The sequence below is a fragment of the Dermacentor silvarum genome, chromosome 2, assembly GCF_013339745.2.
Source record: "Dermacentor silvarum isolate Dsil-2018 chromosome 2, BIME_Dsil_1.4, whole genome shotgun sequence".
Taxonomy (NCBI): Eukaryota; Metazoa; Arthropoda; class Arachnida; order Ixodida; family Ixodidae; genus Dermacentor; species Dermacentor silvarum.
In genome coordinates this window covers 37112547-37124827 of record NC_051155.1, presented here as the reverse complement: position 1 = coordinate 37124827, position 12281 = coordinate 37112547, and the positions used below count along the sequence as shown (strand labels likewise).

Here is a 12281-nt window from a genome sequence, read left to right as displayed (position 1 = left end):
GAAGTAAGCCAGCCGGTTTAACGGATGGTGTCTTGCGGCGCTGGCATTCACGGCAGCCTTTAACATACTGTTTGACGCTTGCTGAAAGCCCGGGCCAATAGTACATTTCGCTTACTCTAGCGAGTGTTCGTGATAAGCCTAAATGACCAGATGTCGGTTCGTCATGGCAAGCGAAGAGGATGTCGTCGCGCATGTCCCTTGGAATCACCAGGAGGTAAGCACGGCTGGTCGAACGAGCATTCTTCTTATAAAGCACGTTGTCTCGCAGACAGAAGGACGTCAGCGAGCGGGACAGATGGCGTGGTATGGTTGTGTCGCGGCCCTCTAAATGATCAATGATTGGTCTAATCTCAGCGTCGTCACGCTGCCGTCTGCTCAAGTCCGACGAACTAATGGCGCCCAGGAAGCCGTCATCATCCTCTGTTTCCTGACTGGCAGGATCAATGGGAGCGCGGGACAGCGTGTCAGCGTCTTCATGCTTACGGCCAGACTTATAAACGATGGTGATGTCAAATTCCTGTAGCCGCAAGCTCCACCGTGCCAGTCGTCCTGAAGGGTCGCGCATGCTTGCCAACCAACAGAGGGCATGGTGGTCCGTCACTACTTTGAAGGGACGACCATAGAGATAGGGGCGAAACTTGATGATCGCCCACACGACCGCGAGGCACTCTTTCTCCGTAGTCGAATAATTCGCCTCGGCACGGGACAGGGAGCGGCTGGCATACGCTATAACTCTTTCCACTCCATCTTGAAGCTGGACGAGCACTGCGCCAAGGCCAATGCTGCTGGCGTCGGTATGCACCTCAGTATCAGCATCATCGTCAAAATGTGCAAGAACGGGTGCTGACTGCAGGCGCTGTCGTAATTCAGCAAAAGCCGCCTGTTGCTCATTATGCCACACAAATGGCGTATCGTCCCTCGTAAGGCGTGTCAGGGGTTCCGCTATCTTCGAAAAGCCTTTAATAAACCGGCGATAGTAGGCGCACAAACCCAGGAAGCGCCGGACGGCCTTCTTATCGGCAGGAGCTGGAAACGCGGCCACAGCGGCAAGCTTGTCGGGATCGGGTCGGACCCCTTTGGCGCTTACTACATGCCCGAGGAACTTGAGCTCTTCGTAACCAAAGTGGCACTTTTCGGGCTTAAGTGTGAGGTCTGCCGATCGGATGGCTTCAAGCACACTCCGTAGGCGGTGAAGATGCTGCTCGAACGTTTCAGAGAAGATGACCAGGTACACCATCCATCCATCCAGGTACACAAGACAGGCCTGCCACTTCAGTCCAGTAAGGACAGTGTCCATCATTCGCTGGAAAGTAGCCGGGGCTGAACACAAGCCAAAAGGAAGCACTCGAAATTCATAGAGCCCATCTGGAGTCACAAAGGCTGTTTTCTCGCGGTCGCGTTCGTCTATCTCGATTTGCCAGTACCCGCTTTTTAAATCGAGAGAAGAAAAATAGTGGGCACGCCGTAGTCTATCTAACGAGTCGTCGATACGCGGCAGCGGGTACACGTCCTTTTTAGTCACGTTGTTGAGCTTGCGGTAGTCGACACAGAAGCGTAGCGTTCCGTCTTTCTTTTTGACAAGAACGACCGGAGACGACCACGGGCTGTTAGAAGGTTCGATGACGCCATCGACAAGCATCTCGCGGACTTGCGTACGTATGGCTTCGCGTTCTTTTGCCGACACGCGGTAAGGCTGCTGGTGTATCGGGAGTGCGTCTTCGTACGTGATGATCCTGTGTTTAGTGATCGAAGTCTGGCGTACGTTGGAAGAATGTGCGAAGCAGGTCCTGAATTCAAGCAAGAGCTTGCGCAGTGCTGTCTGGCTATCGGTGGACAGTTCAGAATTGATGGCGAGATGGCCCAGAGACGTGTCTGCTGTCGCCACTACTTCTGACGTGAAGCAGTTGTTAACGTTTGCTACTGCGTCAGCAAACACTAACGAAGTGCCGCGGAACAGGTGTCGGTGCTCGTAGCTAGAGTTGGTAACAAGCAATTGCGAATGACCAGCACGAATCTGTATAACACTTCGAGGCACACAAACACCTTGGTTCAGTAGGTGTTCCAAGTTACTTTCGGCCACCGCTTCGCCATCGCGTAAGGCACAGCATGTAACGTCGACGAGGACACTGGCTCGTGGAAGAAGCGTTACACTGTCTGCCGAAACACGAAGTACGTCGTCGCGCCGTTGGCCGTCTTGCACGTCGATTGCTCGTGTGGCAGAGAAAGTGATAGGACGCTCTTGCAGATCGATAATCGCGCCGTACTCCTGCAGGAAGTCAACCCCAAGAATAACGTCGCGGGAGCATTCGCGTAAGACAAGGCAGCTCGCAACGAATGTAGATCCTTGAATCTCAACTCTAGTCGTGCAGGCGCCCAGCGGAGTAACGACGTGGCCGCCAGCCGTCCGAATCTGCGAGTTATGCCAGGGCGTGATCACTTTCTTCAGCTGCGTTGCTATTTTCCTGCTTAGTATCGTGTAGTCTGCGCCGGTGTCCACTAAAGCACTCATGGCATAACCTTCAATGGTCACTGGTATATCGAGCGAAAGCCGGTCGTCTCGTTCAGCTGCAGGTGATGGCGAATCGGTATGTTTCCGTAACTGCGTCCGTCGGAGGTCTTCAGCGCTTCGACCGTCAGCGACCTCGCCCCCAAAGATCGCCTCAGTTAGTTTTCCCGGCGGGGACTGGTCGACCGCTCGGGAGAATAGCGCTGGGGCGGAGGTGAAAATCGTCTGGGAGACGGCGATCGCGACTGCCGCCTGGCAGGCGGTGGCAAGTGCTGCTGAGAGAGGTATTCCTCAATGTCCCGGGGTCGCTGGCCGTATCGGGGTGGCGGCGAGTATGCGGAAAAGCCGCGAATCCCAAGGCGCCGGTATGGGCACTGGCGGTACAGGTGGTCAGCTTCACCGCAGTGGAAGCACAGAGGCCGATGATCGGGTGTCTGCCAAACATCCGACTTCCGAGGGGGCGGGCGTCTGTCGTCGACGTAGCGAACCACTTGCTCCGAATGGTGGGCAAATGGAGCGGCATGAACAACCGGCGGCGGTGTATACCCAGCGTCGTAGTACGACATCGGCTGCGCCGACTGAATTGACACCGTAGGAGGAGCACGAACGAACAGCGGCGGAGAGGGAGAAGGGCGCTTCAGGGCTTCCGCGTAGGTCGCACGAGGATATTCAGCAGGTACTGCCGCAGCGTTAGCAGGAGGCAAGGTGTCACGGAGCGCCTGGTGCACTTGGTACTTGATAATGCTCGCTATGGAGCTTACCGTAGGGTGCGGTGTTACGGCGGCCTTTTGCAACTCTTCACGCACGACAGAGCGGATGAGTTCTCGCAGACAGTCACTGTTGCTTCCTATGGCCGTGAAAATGTCAGCAGCAGACATGCTGTTCGCCTGCCGCTCATACATGTTCGAGCGATGCAGAAGCATCTTTTCCATAGTCACGGCCTCAGACAAGAACTCCGCGACCGTCTTCGGAGGGCTCCGTACGAGGCCAGCGAAGAGTTGCTCCTTGACCCCGCGCATCAGATGACGTAACTTCTTCTCCTCCGTCATTCTTGGATCCGCCCGTCGGAAGAGGCGCGTCATGTCTTCGACGTAAGTGGTCACAGTTTCGTTTGGCAGCTGGACGCGGGCCTGAATCGCACGTTCCGCTCGTTCATGGCAATCAGGACTGGTGTATGTCTCGAAAAGCTGACGACAAAACTCGCGCCACGACGTCAGTTGCCCCTCGCGGTTCTGAAACCACGTACGCGCGCCATCCTCCAGGTAGAAGTAGACGTGTCGGAGTTTCTCCGTGTCGTTCCATTCGTTCACGGAGGCCACGCGCTCGTATTCGACCATCCAGTCTTCGACGTCTTCGAACACTGTGCCATGAAACGTCTTCGGGATCCGTGGGCTCTCAAGTGTGTAACGGTTCGACATCGTGCTTCCCGTACCGGTTGGGGCGGTTTGAAGAGAAGCGCTGGTCATACCGGTTGATGTGGTGGGAACTGTAGCGTTGACGACTTCTGGAGACAGTCCCCTGATCCTGCGGCTGGCCCGATGCACGGGAGTGTCGACAGGCACTGGATTCGTAGCGCGGATCCTTGGAGGGGTCTGCAACATCCGTGAAGACGCTTACCCAGCACCTCCACCAGCTTGTCACGAGCCTCGAGAAGTAGTCCTGAAGGTTTAATAAACGTAGAGCAGCTGCCTCTTGGAAGACGCGACTGTCGGGGCTGGCTCGAGCAGAGAAGGAGCGCGTGGTCTTCTTTCTTCTCTTGGGCTCGACCCACTCTTGTCCTCGACCCACTACCTACAGGTGGCAATATATCGTAAATATATATGTCTATGTGCCCTTAGATTTAATTACCTAGAAATACATTGGTCATTCTCCGTGCCACGCAGTTAATAAACCTGGTTTATTTCACTCTAATATTGTTTTCTTCGATCATTGTCCACCAACAAGAAGCCTGTGTAAAATGACAAGATATCAATAATAAAATTTTCTTACGTAGCCTTCATGGTGCGGAGATACCATTTACTTTTAGAAGACAGTGGTAAAAACAGCAGTTCAGCTGGCTAAAACTACATTTGGCACCGGCCGTGAAGAGTCATGGGCGCACCGAAACAAATAAACCATTTAAAAAAATGTACTGCACAGAGGTTCTGCGAGAAAAATTGGGCGTCCGCGTAGCAAACGCACGCTCGCTAGCAGACAACGCGCTTGACAACGACAGCAAAATTGAAGACGTCGCATCGCATAATCTATGCCTCAAATATATATGTTTGGCAACATGGTGTAAACATAAATTTGCAGTTGAAATAAAGCGCTATTTTAAGAGCGTACTATGCGCAATCAGCCTCGGCGCCCGCAGCGAAAGTACGTTGAATATGCCGCGGAGCGCGTCTCCGCCCCAATCCAGTTCGCTCGCAGCGCCCTCGCACTATTTTTCCACATGCGGCGCCTCAGCTGCAGAGCGCCGTTCGGCCCACTCGACCATTGTCTAGTACACTCTAGGGAACACCGAGTGCTGATGGCACCCTTCTTTTTGCATTTCGACTGCGTGCTTTGTCTCTCTGCTTTTCTATTTCTTTTCTTTTTTTTATGTCAACACGTCAACGGTGAAATTTGAGAGTTAAGTTCATTCATTCGCTTGAGCCTGCTCGTAGAGCCAACATCGAATTCCGTGTCGAGCGCGAGAAACAACGTGCAGCACCACGATTGGCCGCGGCAATCAGTGCATCTCTCTTACAGTTCAACATTTATTATCACAGGGAGCTCAATCAAAGATACGACATTGCGTTGCGAATCATGGACAGCAACGCCCGCACATCGTGGCACGCCCTCTCGTGCTTGTGCGCACGACTAGCGCGCACGTAGTAAACCACAACAAGCGGAATGTACGACGACGGTACGCTTGCTTGCGCATTTTTGTATTGTGCTAGTTAGTTAGTTAGTTAATTGGGGTTTTGTGGCGCAAAAGCGGCTAAGGCTATGCTGCGCCAAACACAAGGTGTTATGAATAAAAATTTTAAAACAGCAAAGGCAGTGTTTGTCTATGGCCTGTTTAGATAGCCAGTAACTTGTAGAAATTTAAAAAAGGTCTGGTAATGGGCACTAGTGCATCATCTCCTAAAACTAAGGCAGGGTGTAACGGTATGTGTAATTTGTATAAGTTCTGCAAAAGGTTTCTTCTCTCTGTTTCGATATATTTACATGTTAGTAAAATGTGCATGACTGTGAGCGGTTCTTGGCAATTGTCGCATATTGGTGGGTCTTTTGTGAGTAAAAAATTGTGTGTGAGGTGTGTGTGCCCAATCCGTAGTCGACATAAGACTACTTCAATGAACCGTTCCTGATGACTACATGACTTCCATTCGCCAAGTACGGGTTTAGTAAGATGTAACTTGTTGTTGGTACAATGATCCCATTCGTGTTGCCATTTTGACCTAAAGGCCTTCCGCATCGCGTACATACTATCTTTATATGGGAGTGTTGTGTTTGTTATGTCTTTGTATGCTGCCATTGCTGCACATCTATCAGCTGCTTCATTGCCTGGTATTCCAACATGGCTTGGTACCCAGCAAAATCTAATTGATCTGCCGTAATTGTTTGATGTTAGCAGGTTTAAAATATCCCCCAACAGGGGTTCACATTCGGATTTCACGTGTAGAGCCTTCAGTATGCTTAAAGAATAAGTGTATATGACTGTGTTTTTGTGTTTGTCATAGATGATCTTTTTAACTACAGTCCATATTGCGTAGACTTCCGCCGTGTAAGCAGAGGCATGCTGTGGCAGTCGAATACTTGTTTCCCAATGTTTTGTCACGACGCCCACGCCCACGCGTTCTCTTGTTTTGGAGCCATCAGTGTAACATTCCATGCAAGTTTGATATTTCTCCTGAAGAGCGCGAAATTCTTTTATGATGTGTTCGTGTGGGGTGTCATTTTTCTTTAGAGGGGTTAATGCCCACTCACATAACTCTATGATCTCGCACCATGGGGGTAATCGTTGTGGCCTTTTAGCAACCTGAAGGACCTCATGAGGAATGTCATAATCACGGCAGTATTCCTCATATCGGAGCAGAAGCGGTTTAATCATGTTTGGTTTATTTGTGTAGTGTAAGCGTGAGTTGCACTGTGTGACTATGTTGTAGCATATGTGTTGTGTTGATGACTGGATTCTAAGTATATAGGAAAACGTTAGTAACACTCTGCGCTTCTGTAAAGGAGGCTCATTACATTCAGTGTATAAACTCTGGACAGGTGATGTTCTGTAAGCACCACTTGCCAGTCGTAGTCCGAGGTTATGAATTGGGTCAAGTCGTCGAATGTAAGACGGTCTGGCTGATCCATAAATGATGCTACCATAGTCTAATGTGCGACGTACTAAAGAGCGGTAGATGTACACTGATACATGAATAAATGATTGATTGATTGATTGATTGATGTGTAGCAGGCATTTACGGTCAGAGCCCCAGCGCTTCCGTGACAAGACTTTGAGGATGTTAAGTGCATTGTTCCCTATGATTTTAAGACTATTTATGTGCGCAACAAAGTTCAACTTTTTATCAAACAGAACGCCCAGAAACTTGTGTTCTTGTTTTACCGGTAGTATGGCTTCCTGTAACTTAAGGGTGGGATCTGGTTGCAGGCCTCTTTTCTGTGAGAAGACAACACTAATCGTTTTTTCAGTTGAGAAACGAAAACCGTTTTCAGATGTCCACTGCGTGAGTTTGTTTAATGTAATTTGAGTTTCCCGTTCGCAGGTTGCCATGTTCGATGCACGACATGCAATTTGTAGATCATCCACATATAGCGAGTGCATTACAGATGGTGGAATTACATTATTTACCGAGTTCATTTTTACGACAAACAGTGTTGTGCTTAATACACATCCCTGTGGCACACCATTTTCTTGGATAAATATGCGTGAGAGCACCGTTCCTAAACGCACTTGAATGGTTCGGTCGGACTTGAAATCGGCTATACATTTGAGCATTCTACAGCGGATCCCTAAATCCGCTAAGTCCCTCAAAATACCAAACCTCCATGTTGTGTCATATGCCTTTTCTAAGTCGAAGAAAACTGTGAGACAGTATTGTTTGTGTAGAAAGGCAGTACGTATCTCGTGTTTTAACCGGACTAGATGGTCTGTTGTAGAGCACCCTTTCTTGTACCCACTCTGATGGTTGTCCAGCAGGTTCTCGGTTTCAAGGACGTATGTTAATCTTATGTTTATAATTGTTTCATATGACTTTGCAAGACAGCTTGTGAGTGCTATAGGCCTGTAGCTGGTTGCTGTTGTAGGATGCTTTCCAGCTTTCAAGAAAGGGATTATAATTGCTTTCTTCCACTCATTCGGGATTTTTCCCGTTTCCCAGATTACATTGAAGAAGCGAAGTAAGGTGTCCACTGTTTTGGGGGAGAGATGTGCGAGCATTGTATAATGTACTCTGTCTGGACCGGGAGCTCTCTTTTTGCCTGAAGTCAGTACCCTGTTGAGTACTTGGAGTGTTAATGGGGTGTTATACGACCTCTCGGAACTTCCTGTTGTCGGAAGCTTTTGTTTTTCTGCTGGTTGCTTATATCTTTGAAATTTAGAAGAGTAGTTTACTGAGCTTGATATGTCATGGAAATGCTGTCCTAATATATTTGCTTGTTCTTCTAAGTTTGTTTGCTTGCCTGGAGGTGAGAGTATGGGGATCGTGTAAGGAGTGCAGTTCCCTCTAAACTTACGAAGTTGATCCCACATTCTTTTGGATGTTATCGAGCTCTTTATGGATGATACATAATTTTTCCATGACTGTCTTTCGGCTTGCCTGCGTGTGTACCTGGCTTTCGCTTTTGCATTTTTGAAAATTAGGAGGTTATCTTGTGTTGGGTATCGCCGAAAGATACCCCACGCTTTGTTTTGTAGCTTTTTAGTTTCTGTACATCCGTTCGTCCACCAGGGTTTAAATTTTTTCCCTAAGACGCCAGAGGATTGAGGGATTGTCTGTTCTGCTGCAGTAAGTATACTGGTAGTAATTTTTTCATTTAGTTCATCTATAGTTAATCCATCTGGTATGTCATCCAGACTGGCTTTTTCGGAGAAGAGAGGCCAGTCTGCTAGATGGAGTTTCCAACGGGGTGATCTCGATGGTATGGTGGACAAAGGAGATGTTTTTTTAATAATAGAAAGCATATGGTCACTACCGTAAGGATTCTTGATAACACTCCATTGGAAATCGTTAAAAATAGATGGAGAGCACAGCGCCAGATCAAGACAGCTCATAGCTCCTGTGCTTGGGGAACAGTAGGTTGCGTCGCCAGTGCATAAAAGGCATATGTCATTTGTAAGGATAAAATCTTCAAGTGTTTGTCCCCTGGTGTCATTTGTTTTACTACCCCATAACGTGTTATGTGCGTTAAAATCACCTGCGATTAAAAAAGGTTCGGGTAGTTGGTTTAAAATTAGCACGAGGTCTCTTACAGTAAAATGTGAGTGTGGTGGAATGTATAGTGAACAAATGGTGATGGTTTTGTGTGCTAAAATGGTCACAGCAACGGCTTCTATGTGACTGTTAATGGCAACTTCTCTAGCTGCGATACCTCCTTGCAGAACAATGGCTACACCACCCGAAAGTCGGCTCGCCTGGGTACGGTCTCGCCGTACCACAGTAAAGCCTTTTAAGAAATTTTTATGTTTTTCGCCTAGGTTTGTTTCCTGCAAGCACAAGGCCACAGGAGAGAAGTTGCTTAGCATGTCTTTGATGTCACCTCAGTTACGTAAGAGTCCTCTACAATTCCAGTGGATAATAAAAGCCGTTTTGAAGCAGGAAAGTAAAAAATGGCATTACGAGTGAATACGAGATAAGAAAGATGTTTGGTGACATATACCTAAAGAAGGCTAATATAAAAAAGAGCGATAACCTTTAGGTTATCACTTTCTGAATTAGTGTGGTTATTGAGACTTTGTCCCTTTTCGTGCGCTCGAGAGAGCGCTTGTCCTTCGGCGTCGACGACACCGGGGTTTTTGCGTCGACCTCCATTGCTTTCCCTGAGGTGCTGGAGGACCGAGAATTGGGCGCTGGGACACGTGTCTCGGGCCGTGGAGTTCGATTGAGTTTAGGGCCATGTGGGACTGGTGTCTGCAGGCCCTTCGAAGAGGATGGAGCAGTACTGACTGCTTCCACCACGGGGGCGGGAGGGGCCACTGCGGGACCACTGTGCGTGGGCTCGCACGTCTCCGGAGGCCTCTGTGACGCTGCCCCGACCTGCGTCACATCGGAATAACTTCTTCTCGAAAGGTACGATAGTCGCTTTCTTGCTTCAAAGAACGAGATTTTTTTCTTTCACAGTTAGTGCAATGACTTCCTTTTCTTTTTTCCAGCAAGGGCAAGACCGCGAGTAAGCTGCATGGTCCCGTTTGCAGTTAACACAGTGTAGAGAAGAAGTGCAATTCTCAGATTGGTGATCATTGGAGCTGCATTTAGCACAGGTTGTTTGTCCTCGGCATGCATGTGACGCATGTCCAAACCTTTGACATTTGATACATCGTCTGGGGTTCGGGATATATGGTCTGACATTTACTTTTACATACCCTGCATTGAGAGAGGTAGGCATTTCACTTGTTCCAAAGGTGAGTATAACATGTTTTGTCGGAATTTCTTGGTCATTTCTGCGGATGACAATTCTTTGTACTTAGGCCACGTTTTGTTCCTGGAAACCCTCCAGCAGTTCTTCATCGCTCAAGCCAAGAAAGTCTTCTTCGGATATCACACCCCTGCTTGTATTTAGTGTTCTGTGGGCTGAAATTGTGACTGTGGCATCGCCAATAGTGGTAAGTTCCAAGAGTTTTTGTACTTGATCTTTGTCATTTAGTTCTAGGAGGAGGTCCTCGCTAGACATTTTTGAGGCTTTATATGTCGGTCCAATTTTGTCTTTCAGGCATTTGGCCACTAGGAATGGAGAAAGCTTTCTTACGGGTGTGTTGTTTTCGCTATCCACTCCATGGTACTTGTGGAATGTTGGGGCGTTGCTCCTAAAGGAGAACTGAAATGATGCTTCGGTGCGGCCTCTTTTCAGTGGCCGATCATAGAAAACAGAAGTTTGCGCTGCCATAAGAAAATGTTGGTGTTCGGCAACAGCGCCGACCGCCCACCACGGAGCCCAACGAGAGGACGCGGCAGAACTTGTGCACAAGTCTGCACGACGTCAGTCGTACGTCGCTACTATAACCTAATATGGTGTACCCAAGGTAGGCCACACACGGTTAACCCTTGCCGCCAGGGAGAATAGAAGTAAGTGGAAGAGAGTAGAAGACAGGAAAGACAAAAAGTGTGAGAGAAAGACGCAGGTTTGAGGAGAGAGACAGGAAAAGGCGGCTACCGATTTCCTCCAAGTGGGTCAGTCTGGAGGTGCCGTCTATGTGAAGCAGAGGCCGAAGAGGTGTGTTGCCTCCGCCGGGGGGCCTTAAAGGTCCGAACACCCGGCATCGGCTCAACCCCAGGATCCCCCTTTCCCCAGACACGGCTAAGCCGCGCACCGCTACACGCGGGAGGGTCCAATCCTCATGTGCTCGGGTACGTGGTGTCGCAACTCACCAAACGCCTGCTAACGCAGGCGCCCCTGCGGGGTTTGGTATTGTGCGTAGAGATTGCTTTTAGCACGTGCTGTAGCAGCAAAGCAAGTACAGTCGGCCGAATGCACATAGTGTGCGATAGAGGTCAAGTCGTAAACTAGATTTCTCGCCATCGGCCATACCATGCTGAATACGCCGGTTCTCGTCCGATCCCCGAAGCTAAGCAGCATTGGGCTCGGTCAGTACTTGGGAGGGAGACCACCTGGGAACACCGAGTGCTGATGGCACCCTTCTTTTTGCATTTCGATTGCGTGCTTTGTCTCTGTGCTTTTCTATTTTTTTTCTTTTTTTATGTCAACACGTCGGCGGTGAAATTTGAGAGTTAAGTTCATTCATTCGCTTGAGCCTGCTCGTAGAGCCAACATCGAATTCCGTGTCGAGCGCGAGAAACAACGTGCAGCACCACGATTGGCCGCGGCAATCAGTGCATCTCTCTTACAGTTCAACATTTATTACCACAGGAAGCTCAATCAAAGATACGACATTGCGTTGCGAATCTTGGACAGCAACACACGCACATCGTGGCACGCCCTCTCGTGTTTGTGCGCACGACTAGCGCGCACGTAGTAAACCACAACAAGCGGAATGTACAACGACCGTACGCTTGCTTGCGCATTTTTGTATTGTGCGTAGAGATTGTTTTTAGCACGTGCTGTAGCAGCAAAGCAAGTACAGTCGGCCGAATGCACATAGTGTGCGATAGAGGTCAAGTCGTAAACTAGATTTCTCGCCATCGGCCATACCATGCTGAATACGCCGGTTCTGGTCCGATCCCCGAAGCTAAGCAGCATTGGGCTCGGTCAGTACTTGGGAGGGAGACCACCTGGGAACACTAGAGTGAACTAGAATTTGGTCGAGTGGGACGAGCGGCTGGGGCGGCGCATGCTTTGCAGTGAGGCGCCCGACGTGGAAAAATACTGGGGCGGCGCTGCGGTCGAAGTGGATTGGGCCGCATCAAGGTCGCGCCGTTGGAAACTGCTGGCGATACTGCTTGGCAGGGTCATTCGTACTACTTCGTGCGCTGGTATTTGCGTTAAAACCGATCAAATGGGGTTCATAATTGCATATGACATGTATTTAAGCCTTAAGAATAAATTGCTTTTCTTTCTCTTATTTATTTATTTTTTATTATTTTCTAATCCCGCTCGGTGATTGCGCGTGCATTGCGGC

General features: G+C 49.2%; 1 protein-coding gene and 1 non-coding gene across 2 annotated transcripts in view; one reads left to right on the top strand and one right to left on the bottom strand.

Annotated features, from left to right (window-relative positions):
• The window catches only part of LOC125943397 (membrane metallo-endopeptidase-like 1), a 410743-nt gene that overhangs the window by 101637 nt on the left and 296825 nt on the right, over positions 1–12281 (bottom strand). The window lies entirely within an intron of this gene.
• Positions 11220–11338, top strand: LOC119443218 (5S ribosomal RNA). Its single transcript, XR_005190200.1, has one exon. It is a non-coding gene; the product is annotated as a 5S ribosomal RNA (ribosomal RNA).